The sequence below is a fragment of the Protopterus annectens genome, chromosome 9.part0, assembly GCF_019279795.1.
Source record: "Protopterus annectens isolate FY-2018-M chromosome 9.part0, PAN1.0, whole genome shotgun sequence".
Taxonomy (NCBI): domain Eukaryota; kingdom Metazoa; phylum Chordata; order Ceratodontiformes; family Protopteridae; genus Protopterus; species Protopterus annectens.
Genome location: NC_056743.1, coordinates 554,812,667 through 554,830,039, shown reverse-complemented (window position 1 = coordinate 554,830,039; position 17,373 = coordinate 554,812,667).

Below are 17,373 nucleotides of genomic sequence, written 5' to 3'. Positions count from 1 at the left end.
ACGACAAAGCGTTATTTAGCTATGTCAAGAACCTAAGTTGAAACTCTCAGATCTGTTCTGAGTTAGTGCAGAATGGCACAAAATACACTGAACCAACTAATTTTGCCAACATTCTGGCAGAAAGGCTTAGTGCAAACTTCACCCCCCTCTCACCCCCTAAAGGGCCCATAGCCATACCAGAAGAATGTAGTGCCCCGGCACTCATTGACACAGGTTAAAACAGGCCTATCCAAAGTAAAAATACAGCTTCAGTGGGACCAGATAGTGTCCCAGGATGTGTCTTACACGTGCTCCAAAATGAACTAACCCCTCATCTAAACACACTGTTCAAACTCAGCCTCTCTACAGGCTACGTACCCATAGAGTGGCGCACAACAGTTATCCTGCTCCACAAAGGTGGAGCCACAATGGACCCTGGAAACTATCGCCCTATAAGCCTGACTAGCATTGTCTGCAAGGCTATGGAGCACATCATCTTGGAATTTATCAACAGAGACATTGGGAACCTTCAAACATTGGACCCTACCCAGTTTGGCTTTAAGGGCAGATCATGTCTCCTAAACCTGTCTGACTTCTTTGAGACAGTTACCAAGGTTTTAGATGAGGGAAAAGAGGTCCATACAGCCTACCTAGACCTCGCAAAGGCTTTCAACACCATCATCCCCCATTCTGGTATTATAAACAGGCTCACCAGCCTGAACATAAACCCCTACATCACAAGATGGGTTGCCAACTGGCTCACTGATAGAACTCACACATTGAGAGTTGCAGGCTCTACTTCTGACTCTAAACCATTTACAAGTGGCGTCCCCCAGGGCTCAGTCCTGGGACCCCTCCTGTTTGGTATATACTTCTTAGAGGTATAGGCAAGCACAGGAGGACTATGGCTGACCAAGTTCACAGACAATTGCAAACTGGGGGCCATAATTGACACTCCAGCTGATACAGACATCCTCCAGAAGGGGTCTCATTGAGACAGATACCTGGTGTCAAAATCATGGCCTCAAGCTAAATGCCAAAAAGTGCATAGTCATCCCCTTTGGAAAAAAAAAAAGTACCCGTGAACTACCACATATGTGGTAGTCCCCTAAATACAGAAAATGTAATAAGGAATCCGGGGACCCAAGTAGATGGTAATCTCTCCTTTGATAGTAATATTGCCAAGGTGGTTAGAAAATCCTTCTATGTGGCCCACCTAATCACAAAAGGGTTTGCATCTAGAACAAAAGAGGTTATTGTGCCCCTTTACTCATCACTCATCAGACCCAACATATAGAGTACAATGCCCCATTTGGGATGTACCTTACAAGACACCTGCAACAGCTGGAAAGTCCACAGAAGTACCTCACCAAGAGGATTATTGGCCTCAAACATATGCCCTATGCAGCTTGACTGAAGAAACTCCAGCTGTACTCTGTTGCATACCGCTTACTCAGAGGTGATCTCTGCCTGAAATACAAGGTCATGTCCAACCCAGAATTGATGGACATGCTCTACCTAAAAAAAAAAAAAAAATCCCCAAGAGCCACACTCTCTCTAGGGATCTAAACCTCACCACAATGATAAATAGGATGTGCTGGAGGGATAGATTCCTGTCCCAGAGACTCCCCATGCTATGGAACAGGATTCCAATCTACATTAGGCAGAGCCTCTCACTAACAATCTTCAAGAGAAACCTTGATGAGTTGATGGGAAACAGAAAATTTACTCCGGGGATCACTGCAGTGGCTGTGCTGGACAGAGTCACAGGGAACTAATGGCTCTGCTGGACCTAGGCACAGGGAACTAATCTAAGGGGGCAGCGAAAGCCAACACATTCTGGCTAGGCTTATAGATTCCCTTGGGCAGATAGCCTAATACTTACCTATGAAACCTATGAGTGATTCTTCCAATAAAATATGGATACATTTGGCAGCTCACAGGTGGTTAGCATGTTTGCTGGGACTTATGGTTTACTCAGGCCACTGGTTATTGACCAGGATGCTTAAAGACTGGGAAATTCTAATGGAGTCTCAAAACATATCAGAAATCATATAGAATGCCACACCCCTGGTTGTCATTGCAGTTTGTTTATCATAGCTGTTGATCTTTACTATGTAGGCAGGTATATTCTCCTGTATTCATGCTGGGGCATTCTGTGCCAGTGAATTGTTGAACTCCTTATGCTGGGAGGATGTGGTGAGTCATAATAAATGCCTTCTAATTTGGCTGGGAAAGTCCAACACTGATAAGTCTGGTAAGGGGCATCAGTTTCACCCAGATAAAACCATTTGCCCTGTGCACTGGCTTAACCTGCTTAGTACATTAGTCCCTAGGTTAGTTGAGGCAGGCATAATTTTTAGGTTTGTGTCCAGCTGGCCTATTAAATTAGTAGATGCTAACTCGACCATAAAGCTAATTTTTGTCAAGGTATAGATTCACAAGGGTACTCATCCCATTCTTTTTGTATACGGTGCACATCTGATTTAGCAATGGAAGGCCATTCTAACAAAGTGCTGAAAAGAGTATGGAGGTGGTTGTCTGTGGCCTTCTAGCTGTACATTAGTATTAAGACCATGAATTTGTGTTATAGGAAAGGAAAATATCTGGATTTTCGCTCATTCATTCATCAGAAGTGCAGCTTTCCAAGCTTTGTCTAATCTGGCAGGAGATAAAGGGACTCTGGACCATAATTACTGGTCAGTCCAGCATTTTATTCTTTTCAGGGCTTTCTTGGTTTCAGGTTTGGAAGGTGTGGTGTCAGGTCTCTGCATGTAACAAGTTACCCTTGGCTTTGGTTATTCATCTTGGGTGTAATTTAGTACTGGCCCAAAAAGGATTCTTTTAGCCAGAATTTTGTTTGATCGTCAAAAAATCATTTGTTGTATTATCAAATGGAGATGGTCTGGTCTTCGATCGTGCCTAGAATTTGATGGGACAGAAACAGGAGAGAGGCAGGTATTGAAATCTCCTGACACTTTATGAACCAGAGAGTGGTTCTTGCAACCATTCAAGTCAAATTCCAAGTGAATGAACACAAGGATTTTGATAAACCAGATAAAGATTTTTATGACCAAGATGGGTTCCATCTTCACCTGGGCTTTGAACTATTTAGTGTGAACATGACATTATCAGTACAGTATCTTCTGGTCTTGTTTATAGGATTAGTTCAGTTAATTTTGGTTTGAGACTGCTGGGGGAGAATAGCATGAGCATGCCATCTGGTGACTGCCTTGTGATGACAAAACACTGCAAACATCATTTAGACAATTGCATGCCAGTGTACTCCCTGACAGCAGATCTCTCATACACAGAATGTCTGTATACGTTTCCTCTGTGGTTGCACAATCTTGGAGAAGTAGAAAAAAAAATAAAACATCACCTCTTCTCCTGTTCTGGCAAGCTCACAATAAAATGTAACATGTTCATAGGTAGATACTAGGCTATCTACCCGAGGGCATTTATAAGCCTAGCCAGAATGTGTCGGCTTTCGCCACCCCATTGATTAATTAACTGAGCCTCTGTCAAGCAGAGCTAATGAAGTGATCCCATGGGTGTACTTTCTGTTACCCATCCACTTGTCAAGGCTTCTCTTGAAGAACGTTAGTGAGGGGCTCTGCCTAATGTAGTTAGGAATTTTGTTCCAAAGCATGGGGAGTCTCTGTGACAGGAATCTATCCCTCCAGCATGTTCTATTTTTTGTTGTGGCAAGATTTAGCTCACTAGAGTGCGTGGCTCGCAGTGACTTGGATTTCTTTAGGTGGAGCATGTCCATCAATTCTGAGCTGGACATGGCTTTGTAAGTCAGGCAGAGATCACCTCTGAGTAAGCAATATGCCACTGAGTACAGCCAGAGTTTTTTCAGTTGGGCTGCATAGGACATATGTTTGAGGCCAGTAATCCACTTGGTGAGGTGCTTTTGTGGTCTTTCAAGCTGTTGGAAGTGTCTTGTGAGGTAAATCCCAAATGGGGCATTGTACTCTATGATGGGTCTGATGAGTGGCGAGTAGAGGGGCACTATAACCTCTTTATTTCTAGATGCGAACCCCTTAGTAATTAGATGGGCCACATAGAAGGATTTCCTAACTACTTTGGCAATATGATTGTCAAAGGAGAGATTACTATCTACCTGGGTCCCCAAATCTCTCATTACCTCTTCTGTATTAAGGGGGCTGCCGCCTATGTGGTAATTCGTGGGTGTTTTGTTTTTCCCAAACGGGATGACTATGCATTTTTTGGCATTTAGCTTGAGGCCATGACTTTGACACCAGCTGTCTGTCTCAGTAAGGCCTTTTTGGAGGATGTCCATGTCAGCCGGAGAGTCAATTATGGCTCCCAGTTTGCAGTCATTGGCGAACTTGGTTAGCCATAGTCCTCCTGTGTTTGCCTGTACTTCTGAGAAATATATGCTGAACCGTAGGTGTCCCAGAACTTTGCCTTGCGGGACACCACTTGTGACTGATTTAGAGTCAGACCTGGAGCCCGCTATTCTTACCGTGTGAGTTATGTTTATAAGCCAGTTGGCAACCCATCTTGTGATGTAGGGGTTTATGTTCAGGCTGGTGAGTTTTTCTATAATACCCGAGTGTGGAATGGTGTTGAACGCCTTGGTGAGATCAAGGTAGGCTGTGTGAACCACCTTTCCCTCATCTATGGCCTTGGTAACTGTCTTGAAGAAGTCAACCAGGTTTAGTAGGCATGATCTGCCCTTAACAAAGCCAAACTGGGTTGGATCAAGTGTTTGGAGGTTCCCAATGTCTTTGTTAATGAGTTCCATGATGATGCGTTCCATAGCCTTTCAGACCAGGCTAGTCAGGCTTATGGGGCGATAGTTACCAGGGTCAGTTGTGGCTCCTCCTTTGTGGAGCGGAATAACCATTGCTGTGCACCATTCTATGGGCACGTAGCCTGTGGAGAGACTGAGGTTGAACCGCGTGTTTAGGTGGGGGGTTAGTTCATTCTGTAGTTCATGCAAGACGCAGCCTGGGACACAATCTGGCCCCATTGATGCTGTGTTTTTGGCTTTTGAAAGGGCTGTTTTCACCTGTGCTTCTGTGATTTCCAGGACACTACACTTTTCTGGTATTGTTGTGGGCCCTTTTGAAGGTGAGAGGGAGGTCAAGTTTGCACTGAATCTATCTGCCAGTATTTTGGCAATATCTGTAGGTTCAGTATATTTTGTGCTATTTTGCACTATCTCAGAGCATATCTGCAAGTTGCCACTTAGATTTTTGACATAGCTAAAGAAGGCTTTATAGTTATCTTTTGAGTCCTTGGCTATTTTTCTTTTGAAGTTAGCCTTGGATGATTTTATGAGGGACTTTAGTTTCTTACTGATACTGATCAGGAGTGTCTTTCCTTCTTGGGGTTTGCTTTTTTTCTGAACTAGTTTCCTCCTTTTGTTGTATAACCTGTTTATGGCAGGGGTCCACCAGACTGGTTTCCTTCTCTTAGGGGAGTGAGTCTTGGTTTTGCTAGGGATGGCAACATCCATGCATCCTTCTAGGTGTTCAAAGAGTGCAATTGTAAAGGATTCTGCATCTTGGGCAGTGTTATCCTTTAGCGTGGGGGCTGTGAAACTTACCACCTCTGACTTAAGTAAGATGAAGTTTGCTTTAGAAAAGTTTTTCACTGTGGTTTCCTTGGTTGGGGGTGGAGGTGGGGTGTGGACATCCAGGGTGATTAGTTTATGGTCTGATCTAACCAGTGACTGGTTGACCTCCGGTACAGAGCACCTGTCGCCCATGTTGGTGATGACCAGGTCCAATATGTTGTGGCCTCTGGTAGGGGAGTTTACCAGCTGATCCAGGGCATTTGAGTTGATAAATTCCAGGAAGCGCTGAGCCTGAGAGTTTGTACTCCAGTAGTTTTCCCAGTTAATGGTAAGGTAATTGAAATCTCCCAAGATCAGGGTGTTCGGTAGGACCTTCATGTTTTCCAGTGTCTCCAGAAAAGCGGAGTGGTGGTCCTGGGCCATGGAGGGTGATCTGTAGCAGGCCACAATTTGCATTGCAGATTTGCCCGATGTTAGTTGCACATGAATGATCTCAACGGTATCATGCTGCGCCACTAACCTTGAGGTGTGGGTATCCTTGATGAATATGGATACACCCCCTCCTTTTGTGTTTTGGTCCATGTTCTGTGGCCGAAATGTGTGGTATGAGTTGTAGCCCAGTAGTGTTGGAGTGCTCTCTGGAGCCTTGAACCAGGTTTCAGTTACTGCACAGATGTCGACGTTCTCCATACTTAGGAGTGCTTCGAGCGCATGCATTTTGAGATTTAAACTCCTGGCGCTGAGTAGCATAACCCTCAGTTTTTTACTTGTGCTGTTTACGGAGGTGGGTTTGAATTTTGAGCCTTGCATAAAAAAGGCACTATGGGGGCAGCAAGAGCCTTGGCCAGTATTCAAAAGCCAAGGGCTGACAGGTGCAAGCCGTCTCTTGCGAAGCAAAGCGGCTTGTCGAGCATGTCATCCCAGGCTGACAGACACTGGATCCCCTTTGAATGACACCAGAAGCTTAGCCAATTGTTGAAATTGATATTTTTTTCTTTATACTGAGGTATCATTCTTGGTGAGGGCAGGATGCTACTCATGGTCAGGGTCATACCCACCTGGGCTACATGATCAGAGAGCTCTTCCATGTCTCTCTTCATGTAGTCTAGGGAGGTATGGCTCAGGTCATTCACACCAACATGAACAATGACAGAGTCATATTTGTACTTGTTCTGGAGTGACCGGAGTGCTTGTGTTATGTGGCGAATTCTGGCTCCCGACAGGCAGCTAACAGTATCCTTCTCCTTATCCAGCCTAGTGAGTGGGGCATCAGTGTGCCTGACTATTGAGTCACCTATTACTAGTGTGTTAGGTATGTTATTTTGCCTTGAGGGCTGTGATTGTGCGGCACATAGATTTTGTGTTTTGTGTTGTCTGGTTTGTGACGGGGGGGTGCAGGTTTTGTGGGTGTCTGCTTTGGAGCTCTCTGATGCTTTTGCAGGTTTTTATTTAGAGCCTCCGAGTATGATTTAATGTATTTATGTGTATCTTTTGCCAGTGCTGGTTTAGTAGGTCTATGTGAGGCTGGAGGTGTGGTGCATGTGTTAACCTTCTCCTCATGACTGTCTGTTCCAGTCTTGGGTGGAGATACCTTAGCCTCCAGTTTGGCTGTATAATTGCATCTCTCACATATGTTAGTGTTTTGTGGTAGGAGGAGAGGGCTGTCTGTGTACATGAGGCAGTTGTAACATTGCCTCAAGATACCCAGATTCACCAGCTGGACTGGAGAGTACACCTGAAGTTGCCCTTTGGTCATGCCTGAATAGTAGGTGAGCTGCTTAGCCGCTTGGTTGGTGAGGGGTGGATAAAGAGCCTTGCCCTGCTTGGGCAGTCAAGTGTTGCAGTATACTAGTGCTTGCTATTAGGTCTGAGCAATTGCTGGACTGTAGGATGCTTTTTTGAGTGCTTAGGTTGAGAGTTAGACTAGTTTCACGTGAAAAACTGAAGGAGACTTAGTGGAGCCAGGAATAATTTAACCCTAGCTAACGTGTGCTGCCCTGCGCACACAACCGTGCAACGCGTTTTTTAAACTACTAACTTCTGGGCTGGAACCACTCCTCCAGGGACAGATGGCTGCTTAAACTTCCCCTCTCTCTCAGGTGAATAGAGAAACTTCCCTCTATCCAAGTAAGGTATGGGCAACTCAGAAACTTGTAACACAGCCCTGAATTCAGCACTAGCCTGAAAACTGCACTATACTAGCTTAGAAAGGTGAGAAACAAGAAATGTATTTATTTATTTATTTATTTTGAAAAGATGAGACAAAAACAGTAAAAAGTACACTTAAAACAGCTTTAAACGACTACAAGTGATCAGAAAAAGCTATTGCACTTTAGTGTGTAGCCTACAACAGTTGATTTATTTAAACAAAAACAACTTTTTAAAAGTGCAGGCAGTCAAATAAGTACAATATGAGAAAAAAAAAAACAAGCTTTTAAATCACTAAGTGCTGGAAAATCAGCGTTTAGGCAAAAAACAGTAAAGTACAGCAAGAAAATACAGAAAACTGATACTCAATCGCTCCAATGTCTCTCTTTTAAGCTAGAAGGCTTATATCATTTCAAGGCTTTCTAGTGCTTTCCAGTAGGTTAGTTACAGGAAAGATGGGAAACAAGTGCAGATGTGGTCTTTTAAACCAGAAAGTTGAAAGAGATGGACAACTTCCCAAATGGTCAGTAAACTACAATTCCTGGGCCAAGAACCACTCCTCTTGTGGTAGGCTACCTAGTACTTACCACTCCCACTGATGAGCTAGAAGGCTGCACTCCAACAGGCTCTGATTGCTGAGAAAGCAGTATTGTACGAGTTACTAAGTGATCACATGATAAGGGGGAATGCATTATTATCGCGCTCTGATCCCATGATAAGGAGGAATGCACTATTACTCTCTGATCACATGATGAGGAATGCACTATTATAGCTCTTTGATCACGATAAGGAGGAATGCACTATTATCGTGCTTTGATCACATAAGGAGGAATGCACTATTATTTCTCTGATCACATAATAAGGAGGAATGCACTATTATTGCTCTTTGATCACATGATGAGGAATGCAGTATTATCACTGCAAAGAGCATTACAAAATGTCAAGGTGAAGCACACCTGCCTAATACAGTTTATGTATGGCTTTCAGACCATTAAACCTATTAACTTATTTTCCTGTGGCATGTACTTGTGTGCAACACTACATCTGGGATACCCCCAAATGAAGGAATTTAGTCTTATTAGATCTCAGCTAATTAGCACATTATTAAACAGAGGTGACCAAGAAAGTCTCTAAACTCACTACAAGCTACTTCAGATATTAGAGAAAAAAGTTTACACACCCCTGTTAAAATGCCAGGTTTTTGTGATATAGAAAATGAGACCACAATAAATCATTTAAAAACGTTTCTCACCTTCGATGTAACCTATACCCTTACAATTCAATTGAAAAACAAACAAATCTGTTGGGGGGAAAAATACAAAAAATAAAAAACATGCAATATGTTGGTTGCGTAATTGTGCACACCCTTAAACTAATACTTTGTTGAAGCAACTTTTGATTTAATTACAGCATTAATTCTTCTTGGGTAGTAGTCTATCAGCATGGCACATCTTGACTTGGCAATATTTTCCAAATCTCCTTGCAAAAGCCCTCCAAATCTGTCCGATTGTGAGGGCACCTCTTGGCACAGCCCTCTTCAAGCCACCGCACAGATTTTCTATTGGATTTAGGTCTGGGCCACTCCAAATCTTTTATTTTCTTCTGGTGAAGCCATTCTTTTGTTGATTTGGATGTATGCTTAGGGTCATTATTGTGTTGAAAGGTGAAATTCCTCTTCATCTTCAACTTTCTAGGAGACGCCTGAAGGTTTTGGGCCAAAAACTGACTGGTATTTGGAACTGTTCATAATTCCCTCCACCTTGACTAAAGCCTCAGTTCAGCTGAAGAAAAGCAGTCCCAAAGCATGATACTGCCACCACCATGCTATACTGTGGGTATGGTGTTCTTTTGGTGATGCAAAGTGTTGTTTTTGTGGCAAATGTACCTTTTGGAATTGTGGCCGAAAAGTTCAGCCTTGCTCTCATTGGATCACAACACATCTTCCCACATGCTTTTGGAAGACATGATGCATTGTTTTGCAAATTTTAGCAGGGCCTGGCTGTTTTTCTGTGTAAGAAAAGGCTTCCATCTTGCAACCATACGCCATAGTCCAGACATATGGAGAATACGGGAGACTGTTGTCACATGTAGTACACAACTAGTACTTGCAAGAAATTCCTACAGCTCCTTCAGTGTTACTGTAGGTCTCTTGGCAGCACCTCTGACCAGTTTTTTTGTCTTTTCATCAGTTTTGGAGGAACATCCATTTCTTTGCAACATCACTGTTGTCCCATATTTTCTCCACTTTTTGATGACAGTCTTCACTGTGTTCCATGGTATATCCAATGCTGTGAAATTTTTTTGTACCCTTCTCCTGACTGACACCTTTCAACAATAAGATCCCTTTGATGCTTTGTAAGCTCTCTGCGAACCATGGATTTTGCTGTAGCAGGCAACTGAGTAAATGTCAAGAAAATCCTACTGGGACAGCTGAACTTTATATGGGGTTAATCAGAGTCTTTTTAATTGAAGGCAGGTGTGTACCCAAGAAGACTGAATGCTGCAATCGCATCAAAAGGTGCTTCAACAAAGCATTAGTTTGAGTGTCCACACTTAGGCATCCAGCATATGTACCTTTTTTATTTTTTATATTGTTTTTCCCCCTAACATATTTGTTTGTTTTTCAATTGAATTGTATAGATTATAGGTCACATTAAAGGTGGGAAAAGTTTTGAAATTATTTTTTGTGGTCTCATTTTTTTATATCACAAAAACCTGGCATTTCAACAGGGGTGGGCACACTTTTTATATCTACTGTGGATGAGCCAGCAAAATAATGCATGAAATATTGTACAAGGGGGGCAGTAGGGCATTTTCAAAGGCACTTTTATAGTTAACCAGTTTTACTTATTAATTACTTGCATTTATTTGGAGTGTTACAGTTACAGCTCTGTGTACCTTTCTGTTATAAAGAAGATACTTAATAGAATTTTAATCCAAACCCTTCAGTATTGTTAACCTCTCGCCTTGTGCTCTAGCATAACAGCAGACTGTTCTGGCTACCGCAGAAAGTGTCGAAGCTAAAACAACTTTAAAAGCCACAGTAGTCATACAGAAGTGTGGCAGAGTGAAGTGTGTAATAGTCTTTAAATCCATTCATTCAGAGGAACTTCACTTCTGACACTGATCATTGGTAGGACGTAGAGCTTCCTAAGCTGTAATACAAGTAGGACGTACAGCTTCCTAAGCTGTAATACAAGTAGGACTTACAGCTTCTGCTTTTCACTTTTTTTTTTCTTGTAACTACATCAGACGATAAAAAATGAAGCTCCATGTACTATGAAGAATTATGACTGGGCCTCTCCTCACATAACTCAGCTGTTACATTCAGTTTACAGATTGGAGAACTCTAGGTGAATGTCTTTGCATCCTTGTTTCAGCACACAACTTTGTTATAATCAGACACTTATTCATAGTTTTCTATATTTAGTGCATGTATTAAGAGTCAATGTCCAACAAAGAGGTGGAGATTTTGCTGGTGTCCCAGGCAAAATAGATGGAAAGATAGTATTCTACCATTTATAATAAAAATAATATATGAAAACCAGCAATTATACAAACACTAAGGAAATTACTAAGTCAGTTAATACAAAATGTACTAAGTATAGATTATAGAGATGAAGGGGAAATCAGATGAAGCGATATTATAAACTTTACAACGTGTATATCCACAATATTTACAGACTGTATGCGGGTGACCGATCAGTCATTACATACACAGTTTTGAGGTAATAATTATTTTTTAAAGTGTACAACAGTGTTACTGGTTTGGTATGCTCTCAGCAGCATTCATTGGCAAGTTTCTTCATATTTTCCTATTCTCTGTTAAACACTTGTTATTTTACAAATGCATAAATAGAGAAAAACAGCTTGGCGAAGAAGCTTTTAAAGTGGAATTCACTGAATTGGATGCAACTCATAAGTATATTTAATCAGTCTAGTGCTCCAAAGTATGCAGTGCGTGACCTTCTCCTCGAAACACAAAAAAAAAATTAAAACCGTTTTAAACATAAAACCTCATCTGCCATATTAGAAAGGACAATAGGGCATTTTTTGCATGACAGGATATAATAAGTCTGTTAAGATGAAAACATTCTGTTCACAGCTGTACCACTTGATGCTAAATTAAGTAAATAGGAGAGCTGTAAAAACAGAAGTCCACGACTGCAGCTGTGTCCCTTTGTTTAGGGATACAATAATTAGTGGATGAAGCATGTTTGCCTAAAACTGTATTGTTTTGGACTTGACTAGAAGACAACATGCAAAGAACCTTTTAAAATCAAATCAAGTACTGGGAAAACAATGATTTAACTTGTTTTCAGTTAATGGCTAATGAATATGCAATGTTTCCATATACAAGCAGAAAACAATACTTCGTTCAGGTTGGTAAGTAGCTGGAGAATACAGGAATTAAACCATCTTGTGACTCAAAAGGACATTTATTCATTATTTTGCTGATCTCATTAAATGTTAAGTAACCCAGCCCATCACAGAGCACAGATGGGAATTGAAACTAAGAGTTTAACTGAATTTGTCATTTAAAGAAAAACTTAAAACATTTTCATATTTTTATTGCTTTCTCTACCACACATTACGGCACATTATTTTCATTGTATAATAATGAAACATAAGCTGCCATGATTTGTAGTTAAATAACATGGGGTGTCAGTGAAAAGCTTGCAGCTTCAGAATTCTGGGTTCAATCCTGACTTCCAGTTATTGTCTATGTGAAGTTTGCATATTCTCCCTAACTCTACTTCAGCTTTCCTAGGCCACACCAATTTCTCTCCCTCGTCCAAAACACACTGGTTGATTGGCTGCACTAAATTGTCTATATGTTTTGATTCATCAGTCTCTTATGAAAAGGAGAAATAACTAATCATCACCAGCTATGCTCCTCATTTTTTTTTTTTTTAAATTGATCACGAGTTCTTGGCTTCAGAGGTGTATAGTAGGTAAAGTTAGATGTTCATCTACTATGAATTCTCAACATTGCCAAATGCCAGGTATTTTATATACTTGTGGGGTTTTTGTTTTCTGCAACTAATGTGTATTATGAGATGCATTTATCAGATTAGCAGTCAGCAAGCTATCATCTAAATGAAAGGTTATGATCATCAACTTGTTCCAGGAGATGGTTACCATCTGCATAAAATGCTATTATGGCTTGACGTCCAGGCGATAGTTTCATGATAGTGAAGTGGTAGGTTTATCTACCTGTTCTAGGTGATGGTTAAGTTAAGGGGTAATTGATATTCTCGGAGTACTAAATAGAATGGCCATCAGCCTGTTTCTGGTGACAGTTATCCACTGGATATGCATTGTTACTGGCCTGTTTTCCGTGATAGTTACTTTTGAATGAATAGTCAGAATTATTGCTCTTTCCTCTATGATAATTACCTCTGAGTACTGGAACATTATAGTATGCATTAAAGACAGTGTTGTGGGATTATTGCCAGTGAAATGATAAAACTCACGTGGACTTCAGGTTGTTATACGCAAGAGATAACTGTGAAGGAAGGGAAGTGCTTATAATGTAGTACAAGGTGATTGTTACCTTAGAGTGAAGAGGCAAGTTTATAGTTACTAAAGCATCTCGTGTGATGTTTCCAACTTATAGGTTTGGTGTTGCTTGTGGCTGCATTGTTTAAGTCAGAGCATTTTCAAAACTCATTAAGAAGAACAGGGCACAGTGGTTACTTTATTTGGTTAATTAAGTATACAATTTTGTTTTAGGCATTTAGTAAATAGAAATACTTCTTTAGGAATGATTTGGCATTACCTGTCTGCTCAAATGAGACACACAGCAGCATAAATTACTCATGGAATCCTAAAAGAAGTAAACCAAGAGTAACAGAGAAATGCTCTTATTGAACCAAAATATTTATCCTCCTTCACTATATGTCCGTTTCATCATAATTTGAAAGCTAATGATCTAGGGTGATAAGTTCATAGGTTAACAGTTTCATAGCTTCCCTCATTCCTAATCTGTGTAGTGCCTGTAGCATTGAGATTACAAGTGAACTTGGGAAAAGAGAACTCTCTAGAGCTTAAATAGCAGCAATAAACTAACCAAGTAAATAAAAACAACTGGTTAGGCCACCTGTCGAGGGGGGAGGGGAGGAAAACTTTGTTCCCATCGTTCTTTGCCAACTCCAAGATCGCACTACAGAGGGGAAAGGACACATTCCTAGATCTCCAATGCATTGTAGTCTCACACTGAATAATTGTAAAACCACAGTGTATAATTAAAAATGCATTTAATAACCACTGGTTATATATTAGTCATTCCGGGTCAGGACTGAGTGTTTAACTTGCATTTTCTTTGGTTACAGTAAAAAGGGCACTACAAAAGCTTTCTAGCATTAGGAAGACGAGATCTTGGCATCAGCTTTATGCCCACACCACAAAAGGTCACCAGGAAGTAGGGAAGAAACCATCTAATGCCATAAATTCTATGAAGAAAAACAATAATATCTTCATAACTGGTGACTCTCTTGTCAGACACACTGATTCTGAACTCCCAAGATTGTTCAAACATCATTTTACAGTTAGCTTTCTTTCTGGTACCAGGATCTGTAATGTTGCAAGGGCTCTAAAGTTCCACTTTCCAGACAGATATGCTTAGTAGTCCATATTGAGAATGACTTGATGCATACAACCCTGAGGGACATGCAGTCAGACATGTTCGATCTCCGCTTGCATGTGCCCAGTGCAGGCAAGACAGTGGTTGAGATGTATACTTCATCTGCCCGCGATGATACTTGTATACAAAGAAAAGATGATTCTTTTTTTAGATGGTGTCATTCTTGAGTGTAGGTGCCAACATTGAACAAAATCAATGAAAGTCTGACTTGCTTCACCAAGGATGGCTTACATCTCTTATTCCATGGCGTCTGCTCTCATAGTTCCTTTTTAGGAAGAGTCCAGATAATGAATACCATATTGAATCAGACAATAATTTAACCACTTTCATCCATAAACTGGATCATATAATTTTTTTTTTATCATTGGCAGAAGTCTTAAAAACAAATTGCTTGACCCTGGACTTTTTAGGAACTTAAGCACATACATGTTACTAAGGCTTGGTTTCAATCTAGAAACAGCAATCCCCCCATTCTGAATGTTGTTTCTGTCATGCATTCATGCTTGTTGGAATCCACAGAGGTGCTTTCATGTCTGTAAAGAATTCCATGGCTTCTAGTCAGATTCCTAGAAACCCCAAACTGAAGTCAATGAACTCCAGTTTAACTTGATCAACAGAGATCATCAACTTATAGCCTTCTATCAAATAATCTCCATGTCCAGTGATGACCATAAATGTTCCTATAATGGTAAATTTCAACTGTGGCACCAATACCTTGAAAGTTGAGTATGCTCAGAGATTCTTATGGTTAATAAATAAAAACTCCCTGGAACAGGTACTTAAGTCAGTTAGAAATATAATAGTCTTGGTTTAATTCTAATTAATATAACAATTAAATATGCCATATTCTCGGTTTTCTCCATCGCTTGTTAAATCTATCCATAGACATATAACCTTTTTTCAAAATATCTAAAAATCCCTGCATTCAATATTTCTGAATTCAAGGAGAACAAGCAGACAAATCTCCTCCAACACTGTGATGAGCTATCCAAATTCTCTTGTAGCATCACCAGACCCGATACCATCACAGATTACCTTTATACAAAGGAGTTCTATTCCCTTTACCTTTCATAAACATTTACTACTTCTAGTCTGCTGCAGAAGTTGCCATGTTATACCTTTAAATGTTAATAAACACAACTAAAGTCTTACCTGCCTATTCCCACTAGCAGCACCAACTAAATAAGTCTACTCTCCATTACTTAAAGAAACTTCTAAAATTCAAGATCAGATGTCCATGTAATACTTGATTTTTCCTCAATCTTTCATGACCCTCTTGCTTTCCGATTATCTTCTTAATACATTTCATCTTTTTCCCTTAAATCTCCTTCTGAGAAAATTAGTCGCTGTCACACTTGTCAACCACGGAAAGGCAAATTTGTAGTTATCCCATACTTATTCACTCCTTCCTGTTAACCTTTTCTTAATACTATGGCTTACATTTAATAGTTCCCTATCTATCCTTTCTTTCCTCAATAGACACATTTAGAGAAATAATTCATGCAGTTTCTGCCTGACAAGCCATAGTAAAAACATAATGCCAGGTAATTTGAACATTAATCTTATGGGTCCCATTAATATGGAAGTGTCAGTCTTCCATACTGATCTAAAGGTAACTAGTTATCAACCCACCAAGCCTAATCATAGGTCCTCATAACACCTTATAGACCTGGTCACATCTAACAATTGTACCTCTATCTCACTCACCGTGACTTAACGATGACTGCCCCATCAGCTTTTTTTTATCCTATGCTCTTCACTCAAGACTAGACCAAGACTTACTTAAAATCTAAATGAATTTCCAAGATTTCCAACATATATCTTGATTATGTAACTCCAAACATAAATACTGACTACCTTCTAAATTAAAATGCCTGCACACACTCAGGGATGAATCATTCTACTCATGGAAAGCTAATCAGACCATAGAAAGCAGGGAAAAGTATCCCATTTATGCAATCTAGCCAAAAAACTTAGTCAACCAAATCATCCAAGAAGTTTTGGAAAGAAGTTAGTAACCTTTCTAGATTCCACCTATCTTATATAAAATAGCAGACTTCCTCATCCATCTCAGCAAAATAATTCCACAAACACTTTAGTGACCTCTGCACCTCCTTCCAGGAACCCCTACCCTGATATTCACCCCCACATATGTCCCTGTCTTACATTTCAGACAAGTCTTACCCAAAGATATAATTCTTAAAGTAATTCATAAATCCTGAAAATATATGTAAACAGGACACAAGGTACAAAGTTAATGTCCCACACTCATAATTGTCAAGCACTAACAAAATCAACTAGTTTGAGTTAAAATACAAGTTAGCAATCAACTAAGAAAGACCAACAGTTTACTTTATAAACCCAACAAGTTCTACCTCATCTCATTTTATCAGCAAATGTATCCCAAAAGAAATCTGAGATCACTTTCCATTAACCTTGTAGAAATTATTACATTTTACAAACACTTTGGTGATTCCCTGTTCTGCTGGTATGTGTCCAAGCTTTGGATTTCAACGCCTTTTGACCTTAGAAATGAAGCCAAAAAAAATGCTTTCCTAGATGAGCTAAAACAATTTATCTCCACATGGCCGTGACCATGCATCAGATCATATCTTAACCCTCCTGTTTCTTTCTTTACTACTTGCCTTTTATTTATTCTCTCTCAAGCATTCCTCCACAGATTTCTTCTGAAAATAGGATTTTGCTCAGCCATGCTGTCCTGCTCAACAAATATATATAAATAGAGATATAATTCCACTTCTAGAATTCAGCTATCAGCCAACTAGGTATACCCAACTTTCATCCATCGCTCATTTACTATTGTTGAGACTTCATTGGGAAACACTTATAGCACATCCTTAATCTCTCTTTTTCTACAACAAATGTTTGTCTCATATCTGATAACATGCCATAGCAACCCACCCCCCGCAAAAAAATGCTATACACCCTTCCCACTTTTGCCCATCTCCATTTTTTCAAACCTTATCAAGACCTTCCAAGAATGATCTACTTCCAGCTCACTGACTTTATCATAAAATGTCGTCTT